This window comes from Lichenostomus cassidix, chromosome 2 (assembly GCF_008360975.1).
Source record: "Lichenostomus cassidix isolate B80296 chromosome 2, HeHo_3.0, whole genome shotgun sequence".
In the NCBI taxonomy this organism is placed as follows: Eukaryota; Metazoa; Chordata; class Aves; order Passeriformes; family Meliphagidae; genus Lichenostomus; species Lichenostomus cassidix.
Window position 1 is genome coordinate 61,424,845 of NC_139482.1, and position 12,643 is coordinate 61,437,487.

Here is a 12,643-nt window from a genome sequence, read left to right on the forward strand (position 1 = left end):
GCTAAAGATCTATTTGAATAAAATGACAGATTATGCAGTGACAAGAAAGATGGTGGAAATAATTTGTGGAACTTTGTTCTTTACCAGTTCTTGAGCAATTAAGTTTCTAAATTTTCTCCAAGAATATGTCGTTTTGGGATTGCATAAGTCCTTGGTTATTTCTACATTTCCAAGTGCCATTATTAAGAGGGAAGACTTCTGCCACTGGACTTATATAAAAATAATAATTCATGCTGTTTTCAGGTTTGAATTAGCATGGGAATTCTACTGAACCACATTTTCTCATTACAAACAAAAATCACTTACTTAATTCTGTTTCTCAGTATTCTGTTTCTCTATAGCAACAGTCATATGGCTGATTTTCCATCAGTCATATCCCTTGAGGGTAATTCCAAAGGTTGACTTTTACCCAAGAAGTCTTAGTAATCTGGATATTGGATTGCTGAAGAAACTGTCTCTTTTGAGAATATAAGCATGTTAAATTAGGATTCTAGATAAACTAATATCCTAGAACTTCTGCAATAGTAGATTGTAGCGAAAATACTTTTATCACACCTGCACAATACAACTGCCTGTTTTCGGTGATGTTTAAAGGCAATCACTGCCAAAATCACGAGAAATGCATTCCTAATTTAAAGAGAGGATAATATTAAGATAAAAAAAAGAGCATTTTAAATGAAGATCAGGACTATGTTCATCATGGCACTGGATTATTCTGCCAACAAAATATTGGAGATGATGGTAGTAAGAATATATATTTATTTGATCTAATGAAGAGTAAAAGATGGGAAAAGAAAAGCCCTCTTTGGCAAGGAGATAACTTAGGTTATCTAACTGGTCATGGGACTAATTTGCCAAAATTAAAGATTGTTTTACAGGACAGAAAATGAAGAGCCCAAATAATGCTCAAAATTCTGTAGGGCAAAAGACCAAAATTAGAGTATCTGTCTTGCAGTTTAGTTTTATATGGAGGTTACTCCATTTGTAGCTGTAGTTGAAGCCGCTAGGAATCCAGTCTATTATGCTCTTAGTTTTAAGAAAAATAGATTTTCTTGAGAAATTGAATGCTTTATCTTTTTCCAGGATACATATTTTCTCAGAACTTTGCTGAAGGTCAAAGGACTGTGTAAATATTACATTTTGGAGACTGGCTGTGGCTCTTTTTTAAATACAGTTTTAGTTTCCACTTGAATGAACACTCAAAAATGCCTTGGCCTACAAACACAGCAGAATTTGTTCATATAGCCTGGCTAAGAAGAGATGCTTCCTAGCATTTGTAGAATAACTGTTCTCTGAGCCTGAGAGGCTATGGGCTTCTGCCCTCCCTACTGCTGATGCTTGCCCATATCTTATCGACAGGAACCAAATCAAAGAGCAAAATCAGAAAGGAACAAGTATCTTTTAGTTTGCGGGGTGTTTTTGATATATTGTGCTCTCTGTGGGGTTTTGAAATTTTGAGGATGGGCACAAGGAAGAATGCAGGACGTGGAACACAAAGGTGTTTTTCTCTGGTTGAACTGACTTCAGTCTATTTTAGCCTGGTACTGCATGTTAATCTACTCCACACTATCTGTAACCTACTCTAAAATGGACACATTTATGCAGAGTTTTTCTTCCATGAGCGAATCAGGAACAGAATGACATTCCTTTGGGCACTGTTCTGTTGCCACAAACATGAGATCATCCTTTCTCTTGGGCCACACCATGCCTTAGTCATGCCTTGATGAGTAATCCTAGTTCTCTGGATATTGCTTTCCTGTGAGGAAAATGAGGAAGAAATCTTGTGAAAGGGAAACTGCCATAAACCACTTGACCCCAAAATGCAGTGTATATTTGAACATTTCTATCAAAAACTGTAAAGGAATAATTGGGTCTCATCAGGTTCCTTTCCTGTTCTGCACTGTTCTAACTTTGTCCTGTAGTTAACTTCTCTGTATGCTTCCAAGTTGGCTTGGATGGGACAGTCACAGCTGCCCCTAGACTTTACTGATAATAATGAAAGACACTGACAAGTTCTCCCACAAGCAGCGGAATAGGTGGATTGTTACCCCTTTCATAGTGGAATAGGTGGATTGTTACCCCATTCATCCACTGTATTTTACTTCAGGCTAAAAGTTTAGACTCCTCTTGCTTGTGAACTAGGACAAACGTTTGAGCAGGCTCTACTTTTGGATGACAAAAAGTTGCCGCTGTACTTCTTATCTTGACCTGCCGTTGATTAAAATAAGTTTCAGTAGTTTAGAAGTAACTTATTGTAGGTGTAGGCAGCAAAAGTCTTCTCACTGTAGTTTTTTACAGTTGAGTGCTTAAGTTCTCTGCACAATGTACAGAGAGATATTAATTAAAAAATTTAAAGAAAGTTTAGAAGCAGAGTTGCCTAAACTTCTTCAGTCTCTCCACATAGTTAATATGAATCAGGTTATTTCTGCAAAGGTATGCCTGGGAGCTGTTACATTTTAACACATTATTCTAGTGGAAAATACAGGTCTAATGGCCAAATGATTTGTGCTCAAAGACCTTAATTGCAAGATTAAGGATATTTGGAATGCTACTCTAAGTCCTTCCTATGGAACTATTTCAATAGCTCTGGATTCATACTCATGAGCTACAGAAAGATTCTTGCTCTTTAATAGCCTAAAGTGTCAATGGCATCACAGGTTGCCTATGGATGTCTACCAGTAGCCAAAGGAAATTAGAAGATCATGAATCTTGGATATGGATACATAAATCTCTTTCATCACTGTGTTTGATATCTATTAGATTTAACTGGGCTGCTCTTCACAACAATCTCCTCTGAGCTCACTGTTTTATAGCTCTGAATGTAGTCAATCTTGTTTACCACCTTAAGAGCTGCTTTAAGAGAACATACAGAGCTGATAATTCTATATTTCCTTCTAGCTTCCCATTTATAGAGTGCACCACAACTTCAGAGCTTTATTATTCCTCCTCCCCAGTCCTTTTGACTTGTCTTACCCTCCTCCCTTCCTGTCTTATGTCTTACTGAGTGTACCCATACCACAGGATACAGCTGTGATGATTTTGATCCCTCCTTTAGGCTATTCATCAGTTTTCCTACACTTTTCTCCTGGTGATGAGCACCTGGGGTTTTGTAAGAAAGATACTGCGATTCAGTGACTTTGACAGAATGAGTAGCTTATTACCTGTCATTATATAGCACTCGAATGAGAACAGGACTTCGCTCATGTGTGCCCAAGGCTTGCAGTGTCCTCTGATATATTGTCAATAGCTAGGTTGCGAGAGTTGACTCTCTTTTTAAAAAAAAAATGCGGACATTAGGGGGTGACTGAGTTAGACGCTGCTAACTTATCTTGCTTTTCTTCCCCAACCTTTTCTTTGTCAAAACAGAGAGCTTCCATCAGGAGATAAATTTCGAGAGGCCCAGACCACAGATCTATTCTAACTTTGGTGGCAATTACCTCTATCCATCAGCTGGACACTTTCCTGACCTAACAGAAAAGAATCATGGTACATAATACCTACATCTTTCCTTCTCAAATTGGAGGCGTAGACATCTGAGCACACTGCTGCACGTTCAGTTTGTTTGCTGCAATTTGAGAAGATTGAGCTTTGAAGTTAGCTTAGCTGTACTTTGAGGAGGGAGTTGGATTAGATGACCTTCTGAGACCATTTCCAATCTAAATTATTCTCCTATTCTAAGACATATCAAGCTACAGTGAGATGAGGAGAGAAACAGTGAATAAATATCTCTGGCTATTTATAAGTTTGTTTTTTTTTTTACTTTTGAGTAACAGTTTGTATGTCCATTTCTAATTCAGGTGGATTAATGCCTGGCATCAGTTTTGGCTGGATCTTAATCCTTTGCACAAACAGCAGTTCTATGTCTGCTCTTTTGAATTTCTGTAAGCTTTATTTGGATGAAAATGGAGATCAAGGTGGGAGTTCTGCAGCCTTAAAGATGAAAGCACTTTTAAATAACCCCCAAAGCTTAAGCTATGTCAGTAGTATGTTTTAATTACTCAGATCAGCTCTGCCATAGCAAATTTTAGTGTATTCTTCCAAACTCTTAAGCCAATTAGCTTCTGTACATTGGTTTTTGCTCTGGATATCTCAACAAAGGAGACAAACAGTCTCAGGATATTTTTAAAAGACATTGGCTTGTGAATGTATGGTGTCGAAATTGATGTCTTTCTGATATGGGCTATCTCCGAAGCCTGGATGTTTAAGATCAAGAACAGAAAATGTCAGCGATAAATTTGTGGTTTAAGAACAGCTTTGTTATGATGATAGAGAAACTTTGCCAAGTATTGGTGTGGGAAAAAGCTGCTGAGAGGAAGCCAGGTTCTTACTCTATAGGTAGAACCAATGACAATGAAATACGGTAGTGAATACTTCTGAAATAACCTGTCCCTAGGTAGATGTAGCCTAGGGACCTCCAAAGCCCTATGGACTTGTGAAGGTTCAGAGCCCACTGGGTTATACCTTCTTGGAAGGGAACATGGACTTCAAAATAATGGGATCAACAAGTTGGAAATTGCTTTGATGAAGCTGATGAGCAATTCTGAAGTCACTCAGCTGAAAAAAGGAAATGTAATATGACTTTGTGCTTGGTTTTGATCAACATTACAGTATGCATTTAGTAAACACGTGAGTTCAAACGCACCTCTCACCCAGCCCTAATATGGTGTAAGATCAAGGGATGCAGTCTCATATTTCAAAGTATCAGAGAGGCTTCTGGTAGGCTGGCTGAAAGGGTTGTGGGATGATTCCAGGAGCTCACATTTGGTGTCTCAGGTGAACCTAAGCACACCTCCAGACTCTGAAAAGTCACTGGAAGGATGCTGCTGACTTTAGAATTGGAGACTGTTCAGTACTCCTACCGGGTAGACTGCACACACACACAGTAACTGATCCACCAGCTGGGGTAAAGCACACAGACAAATGTTGCCCTGTTAGCTAATGAAGACACCATGGTAGTAGTTACCAGTAGTATAGGATGACTGTACTGGTGTCCTTTAATTCTCATATATTTGCAAATTCCCAGCTCTGTGAACAGTCAATCCATGCCCTAACCAAGGTTCTCATCAGTGTTGAAAGAGGTGAGGAAAATGGAATGGCACAATATATCTATATACAGCTTAAGAATTTTGTGTAGGACCATGGTGGCTTTAAGGGGGTGCCCTGAATGAATGCAGTCTGGACACAGGGTTTACATGAATGGAGAATGTTTGCAGAAGGAATATATATTATTAAGTTTGGCAAAAAGACGTAAAGAACCACTGATGTGTGTTCTGTGGGTATCAGACATGCATGTCCTGCAGTTCCCTCTGCAGGCTTTCAGTGGGAAGAGGACTCCAGTTAGCCCTGAGACCAGGCACAATGCACCTGTGTAAACAATTAAACCTTTCTGTTCCAAAATAGGGTGGCTCTTTCAAACTGTCCACAACAGTAGTTCTTGGCTGTCCCCACAAAATATCCTCCAAAAGAAGTGGCTGAAAGGGTTACAGGTAGCATTGACCAGAATTGCGTCAGGGTACCATTCAGCTGTCAGTCAGACCTGCTATTTCTGCTAATAGCTCTACCTTGACTGTGAAAATTTTCTAGTACAGAAGTAGCCTCAGGGATGTGACTAGCCTCAACTGAAACCTTGAAGCCTGCAAAGTGAAAATACATAACTGCAGAGCAAAGCTAAACACTAGTGAATCATTTTTTGGGGGTTAAAACCAACCCATCCTCTAAATCAGTGGGGACATAACTTTTGTCTAATAGCAAACCATTGCTATGGCTAGGACCTCAATGAGTATGTTTGGAACCAAGGAAGGTTGAACAAAACACTTGTGAGGTGATATTGGTACTGATGTGTGGAAAACACAGCTATGATACTGCTATTCACATGAACATAGTCAAAGTTTACGATACAAAACATACCTTTCCTGCAGAGATGTCATCATCATCCTTGCTTGAATTTGAATTTGCAGATAATCTTAGGTTCTTCTTATAAGGTCCAAAAGGGCTGTCACCCCCTTTTCTGCTGAAGCATCACTAGTCACCCCTGAGACCAGCTGAGGGAAGGTTATAAGTTACCTCTATCAACACCAGGGTGTGATGCTGAATTGATTTCCTATGTATGTCATGAAATAACCCTGACTGGCAACTCAGCGCCACACAGTTTCTTGCTCACTTCCCTCAGGGTGGCATGGGGGAGGGAACTGGAAGAATAAGGATGATAAAACTCATGGGTTGAATTTGGTGGGTGAAACAAAAGCCACACACCCAAGCAAAGCAAAAAAAGAAATTAATTTACTGCTTCTCCCATGGTCAGGTGTGGAAAGCGAGTGTTTCACTCTCCTGTTAAAATTTAAAAGTTTAATAAAGGACAACAGAAGACAAAGATAATAAAGCAAAGTAACAGCGCTGGGTACTTGGCAATTAGCCAGGAGCATGCCTGTCACTGATGGAGATACTCTTTAAATACCTTTTCTATTACATCAGCCTAATACATATTCATAAGCAATTATACATATTCAAACTTTCCCACAAACTAGTTTGCATGTTTCAGGAACTGTTTAGCATGGCCCCTCCTCTGGTCCGCCTTTTAGAGCATGTGCTGTCCTCTTGGCTGTGGTTTTGGTCAGTCATGTTATCACCCCCAGCTTCAGCCTTGTTCCGTGGTCTTTGCAGATGACAGTTGCTCATAGTTGAAATGTCAGTGGCAGGGGTCTTCATCACACTGTTCATTGGATGTTATCCAACCAAGCAGGCGATTCAGTTATTTTAAGTTCTAAATATTCTAAAATATTTAGATATTTTATATAATATATAGAATAAAACAAATATTCAAAAATAACCATATCAGCTATTTCACCACTATGTCTAAGTTTAGTTAGTAAAAGAAGAAAAAGGCATTAGTTATTATTACACAACTATATCTTTATAACAAGGTTACTTTTGTAAGAATTAAAATTATACACATAGCATCCATTTTAATATTTGCCAAAAGCCAATGTTAGAATATGTATTTATCACATCAGGCATTGTTAAGCCAGACCCAGGAGAGCAGGGCTCCATCACATGGAATGGTGTTGGAGGTTGGGGGAATTTTCCCCCATTTTTTGCTAAGGAACCATTACAACCGAATACTTAAGAGACAAAAGATGTAGCTGGGGTGTGATGAGGGGAGCATCTGGCTGTTGGTAACGTCATGTGCTCGCTGGGCATCGGAGGGGGAACAGTGAAGCTGCTGCCTTCTGTGATAAATATATATCGTAATATTGGCTTTTTGCAAATTTTAAAATGGATGCTATGTGTATAATTTTAATTTTTACAAAGGTAGCCTTGCTCTGAAAATATAGTTGTGTAATGATGACTAATGCCTTTCTTTCTGTTGCTAACTAAGCTTAGACATAGTAGTGAAATAGCTGATATAGTTATTTTAGAATGTTTGAACTGCCTACTTGATTGGATAATGTCCAACAAACGGACCCTGCCACCAAGATTTCAACTATCAGCACCTGTCATCTGCAGAAACTACAATATGGGGGTGATAACAGGACTAATTAAAACCACAACCAAGAGGACTGCACATGCTCTGAGGAGGTGGATCCAAGAAGCAGCTAAGCTAAACAGTTCCTGGAACATTTTTTCAAACTTTGGGGAAAAGTTTGAAAATGCACAATTGTTTATGAATATGCATAGGAAGGGTATGTAAAGGGTGTCTCCATCAATGGAGGACCCAGTGCTGTTATTTTTGCTTTATTGTCTTTGAACCCTATGGTCTTTTATTAAACTTTTAAATCCTAACAGGAGAGTGAACCTCGTTTTTCACACCTTCCTTTCACTGCAGCTGAGGAAAAAGCCCGGCTCTGCACTGCCTTTCTCTTCCTTGCTGGATGAACTTTTGCTTGGGAAAGGGAACGGGATTCCGACCCTCTCCCCCTCCCGGAGTGCACATCTCCCCTGGCTGCGTTTGCAGCTGCTGCAGAGGAGCCCTGTTACGGCCCAAGCAGCTGAGATAGAACTCAGTGCCCTTGAGAATGTGGAGGATTGGGATGAAATGGGAGAAGTGCCAGAAGAAAGTGAAGAAGAGATGGATTATCCCAGCAACCTCCCAGAAAAGTATTACAGATAGTATGAACCGTTATCTCTCCCCAACCACTCGACGCATGCATATCTCAGAGTTAGACATTGGTAAATTTAGACTGTAAATTACTTGTATTCACTTTTCTATTTGTCCTGAAAACTTGTAAACCCGCCTAGTTATATGCCCTTATAACCTGTTGTAGAGCCTTTGTTCAGGGCTCTTCAGATGTCTCTCCAAACTTTCCTATCCCCTATGTAACCCCGAATAAAGCTGAAGAGACCTCATCTCGTTCTCTCGCCTGAGTCGACTTCCAGAAGCCCAAATTCATCTCCTGTGTAGCACAAAACAGCTCTTCTCCCCACTGAAAGAACTTTCCTGTGGCATTTAAAGCACTTCTGGTTATGACTTCAGAAGTAGCCGCCGCAGATGGTGCTCCCGTGTGAGGAAAACCACAGATGATACCATCGTGTGAGGAACATCGTGGGAGAAGACGCTGAAACCGCGTGAAAAGAAGAAACCGGGAGAAACAGCAAAAAACCGGATTTCAAACCCCTCTGAAAAGCCGCGGCTGCAGCCTGCCGCCGAGCGCCGCCGCGCCGTGCCCGCCGCCGAGCGGAGGAGGGGGAGCGCAAAACACCCGCAGCCACATTCCAGCCACGCGTGAATTTTCCACCTGAGAGCAACACCAAAACTTTCCAGCTTTTGTGGGAGCCTACGCCCGACCGAAGCGTGCGTGGACGCCTGGAACGCGACCTCGCGACACCGACTTTACTTTGCCCCTGACCTCCTCACGGAACAGGACCCACGCGTGGTGTAAGTCCCCCGTGACATTGTGGGAGTGGGGAGAGGGAATCCCCACCCAGTGCCCCTGCAGGGCAGAGAACGAGTCTCGCTGTGGGGGGAGGGTCAGAGGAACTGTTTTAGTTTTTGTTTTTTGTTTTTCGGCTTAGAAAAAGACCTCCCCCCCCGCTTGGAAAGCATGGGCTGTTCTTTTTCTAAAGTCGCGAATCTGAGAGGCGAGATTGAGTCCAAATTAACCACACTTTTAGTTCAGAACGGAGTTTTCTTTAAGAAAAGCCATTTAACATCTTTAATACGTTTTATTTTAAAATATTGTCCCCCCGAAAACCCACAAGACATCCTTTCAGGGGATTTCTGGGACGAACTGTCCGAAAAAATCTCCTTTCAATGCCGTATACATGAAAAATTAGCCCTCCGACTGTACCCCTTGGTCTCCAAAACTCACAGTTTAGTAACTGCTGCTGAAAAGCTTCCTTTCCCTGTTTCCCCTTTTTTATCCCAACACCCTTCTCCTTACCCCTCTATCCTAAAAAGAGCGAGAAATCCCCAGGTAAACCGTAAAAGTACGCCCAGGAGCTGCCTGCGCTGGGACCTGCGGGTTTCTCCCTCTCCCCGAACCCCAGACAGAGACTGCAGCTCTGTTTCTACTCCTCCCTCAACCCCTCTTACCCCTAATCCGCGCTTTCCCCGATCTCGGAAAAATAAAACCAGGTCCGCGCCAAAAAACGCTGAAAAATCCACCCCAGACCGCGCGGAATCCAGACAAAGGGATCATGGCCGGGACCATGCCGGCGTCCGTGGGCGTGCCCGACGTTCCCCTTCCCAGCATTCGTCGCGAGCATCTTCTTCCCAGCATTCCCCTTCTCCCTCTCCTTCCGCTCGCTCGCGTCATGACTTCCTCCTATCTACTCCTCAAGGTTTACCCGCGAAAGCCTCCCGCGGCTTTCGCCGCGGGAACAAAACCCACTCCTACCATGATCTCACTCCCTCCTCCCTCTCCCTAGATCCACCCCCTTCACTCCCTCTCCCAACCCTGTCCACCGCCTCCTCCATGACGCCAGAGAGGCGGTCCGAACCCCGAGAGAACTCCTCCGGAGAACTCTTTCATGGGCGCAGCCATCTTGACAGGAACTTCAGCATGTCAACTTCTGGTGATCAAACCTTCATAGCGGCGCCCGCCAAGCGGCGGAAACAGCGTCCGCCTCCTTCACCCCAGCACCCCTCTCAATCCCAACTCTCTCCTAATTCTAATCACAGTTCCCCCAGTCCCTCACCACCCCCGATGAGCATCCACAGAGGCAACACACATGCTGTTACTTGGTTTCCAATTCCACATTCAGTGAGAGAAAAAGTTTTAAAAGCTGCAAAAAATTTTGGCCAAAATTCAACCTATTTTAATTCATATTTAGATTCAATACTCCAATCAGAAACCCGTTGTCCAGTAGACATTCGAAGCATTATAGCAGTGCTATTAACACCAGCACAAATGACACTCTGGGAATCACATTTTAAACGGAGAGTCCAATCTCTTTTAACAAATTATAAAACAAACCCCAACCTGCAGCACCTGACAATGTCAATTCTCATTGGATCAGAAGAAGGATTTAATAATCTGATTGAACAGGTGAAAATCATTACAAAATCAATTCAATTAGATTTAATAACAGCAGCACTTAATGCCTTAAAGGCTGTTCCTTCAAAACCAGAAACCTTAGTACCTTTCATGTATATCAAACAAGGCCAAACTGAATTATTTACTGATTTTATTGACAGGCTGTCAGCAGCCATTGAAAAACAATTTAAAAATCCGGAACAGCAAGAAGAAGTCATAATTCAAACAGCCTCAGTGAATGCAAATCCCAGATGCAGGCAAATCATCTCGTCTTTACCCCCAAGCACAGAAATTACCTTATCATTACTGATCGAAGCCTGTTCCCGTCCATCTCTTGAACCCCCTCTCCGAGTACCACAATTCCCTAAAGCCTATACTTCCCGACCCCGATCCCATTCCAATCCACAATCATAGTATACCTGCCACAACTGTGGCCAGCATGGCCACTTAGCAAGAAACTGTCCCAATATTTCCCTCTCACGTTCTTCTCCTTTTCCTCCGAGAACACCTGCGGAATCCCACACTAGAACCCCAAACACCTCGCGCCCTGCGTCACAACAACCTACACCTCAAATCGCCAGAAAACCCTCCATTCGTTTTAATCCAGCCGCAAATGAGTCATCAAAAAACTAAATTATGAACGCGAACACTCACCGCGTGCAGAAAAAAATAGTGAGATCCAAGAACTGAACTGGACATCTGATTCAGACACCGATGATGACACGTTCCAACATTTGCTGCCAACAGACCCTGACCAAGGACACGCGACATCTGTATTCTGGTCAGAAAACCTAGCAAAATCTCGTCCTTTGCTGACAGCATCCTTAACATTAAATGGAAAGACAATTACTCTTACTGGACTGGTGGACTCTGGAGCAGACATTACCATCATTGCACGCCGAGATTGGCCTTCCCAATGGCCTCTCACTGATTCCACTACACCCATTATGGGAGTAGGAGGAAATGCACAGGCACGTCGAAGTGCCCAAACAGTTGTTTGTGTAAATGTAGAAGGAGCAAAAGGCACTGTCCGTCCCTTTGTGGCGGACCTCTCATACAGTCTGTGGGGGAGAGATTTGCTCTGCCAATGGGGAGCAAAAATTATCATTCCATCTCCTAAAGAACAGGTTTTTTCCACCGGGGCCGTGGTGGAGGGCGCTATCCCACGTCTTAATTGGCTGAAAGAAGAACCTGTGTGGATTGATCCATGGCCCCTGCCCCTTGAAAAATTGAAAGCCCTCAAAACCCTAGTGGCAGAGCAACTTGCAAAAGGACGAATTGTTCCTTCAACAAGCCCGTGGAACTCTCCAATCTTTGTTATCAGAAAACCTGGTAAGGACGAATGGAGACTTCTCCATGACCTTCGAGAAATTAACAAGGCCATGGAGGACATGGGATCTCTCCAACCCGGATTACCATCTCCGGCCCTTTTGCCCTCAGACTGGAAATTGGCTGTCCTTGATCTGAAAGATGCTTTCTTTAGCATTCCACTCCACCCTGCAGATCAAGCCAAATTTGCATTTTCAGTGCCTTCTCTGAACAACTCAGAACCACTCCAAAGGTTTCAGTGGACTGTTCTCCCTCAGGGGATGAAAAACTCACCTGCAATTTGTCAGCAATATATTGCACGAGTTCTCGCCCCTGTGAGACGACAGTTTCCTGAAGTCCGCATTCTGCATTACATGGATGACATTCTGGTGTGTGCTCCAACAAGCCCAGAAGTTGAAAAAGTACTCACAGTTGTTTCACATGTTTTCACAAAAGCAGGTTTTGATATAAGACCAGACAAAATCCAAAAAACAACACCAGTGAAATACCTGGGTTGTACCATTAATGATCGTACTATCCGTCCTCAATGTTTGAAAATTGGAAACCTCCCACGCACATTGCGTGATTTACATCAACTGTGTGGCTCCGTGAATTGGGTAAGGCCTCTCCTGGGTATCACAACCGAGGAAATGGCCCCCCTTTTCAACTGTTTAATCGGAGGGGGGGAGCTAGACTCCCCAAGAGAATTAACACCAGAAGCTGTGGCTGCACTGGGAAAGGTGGAAAAGGCCATATCGGAAAGGCAAGCCCACCGATATGACCCAGACCTACCTTTTGAGCTTGTGGTCCTGGGGGAAGGCCGATACACCCACGGGTTAATTTACCAGTGGAGTGTAGACCGA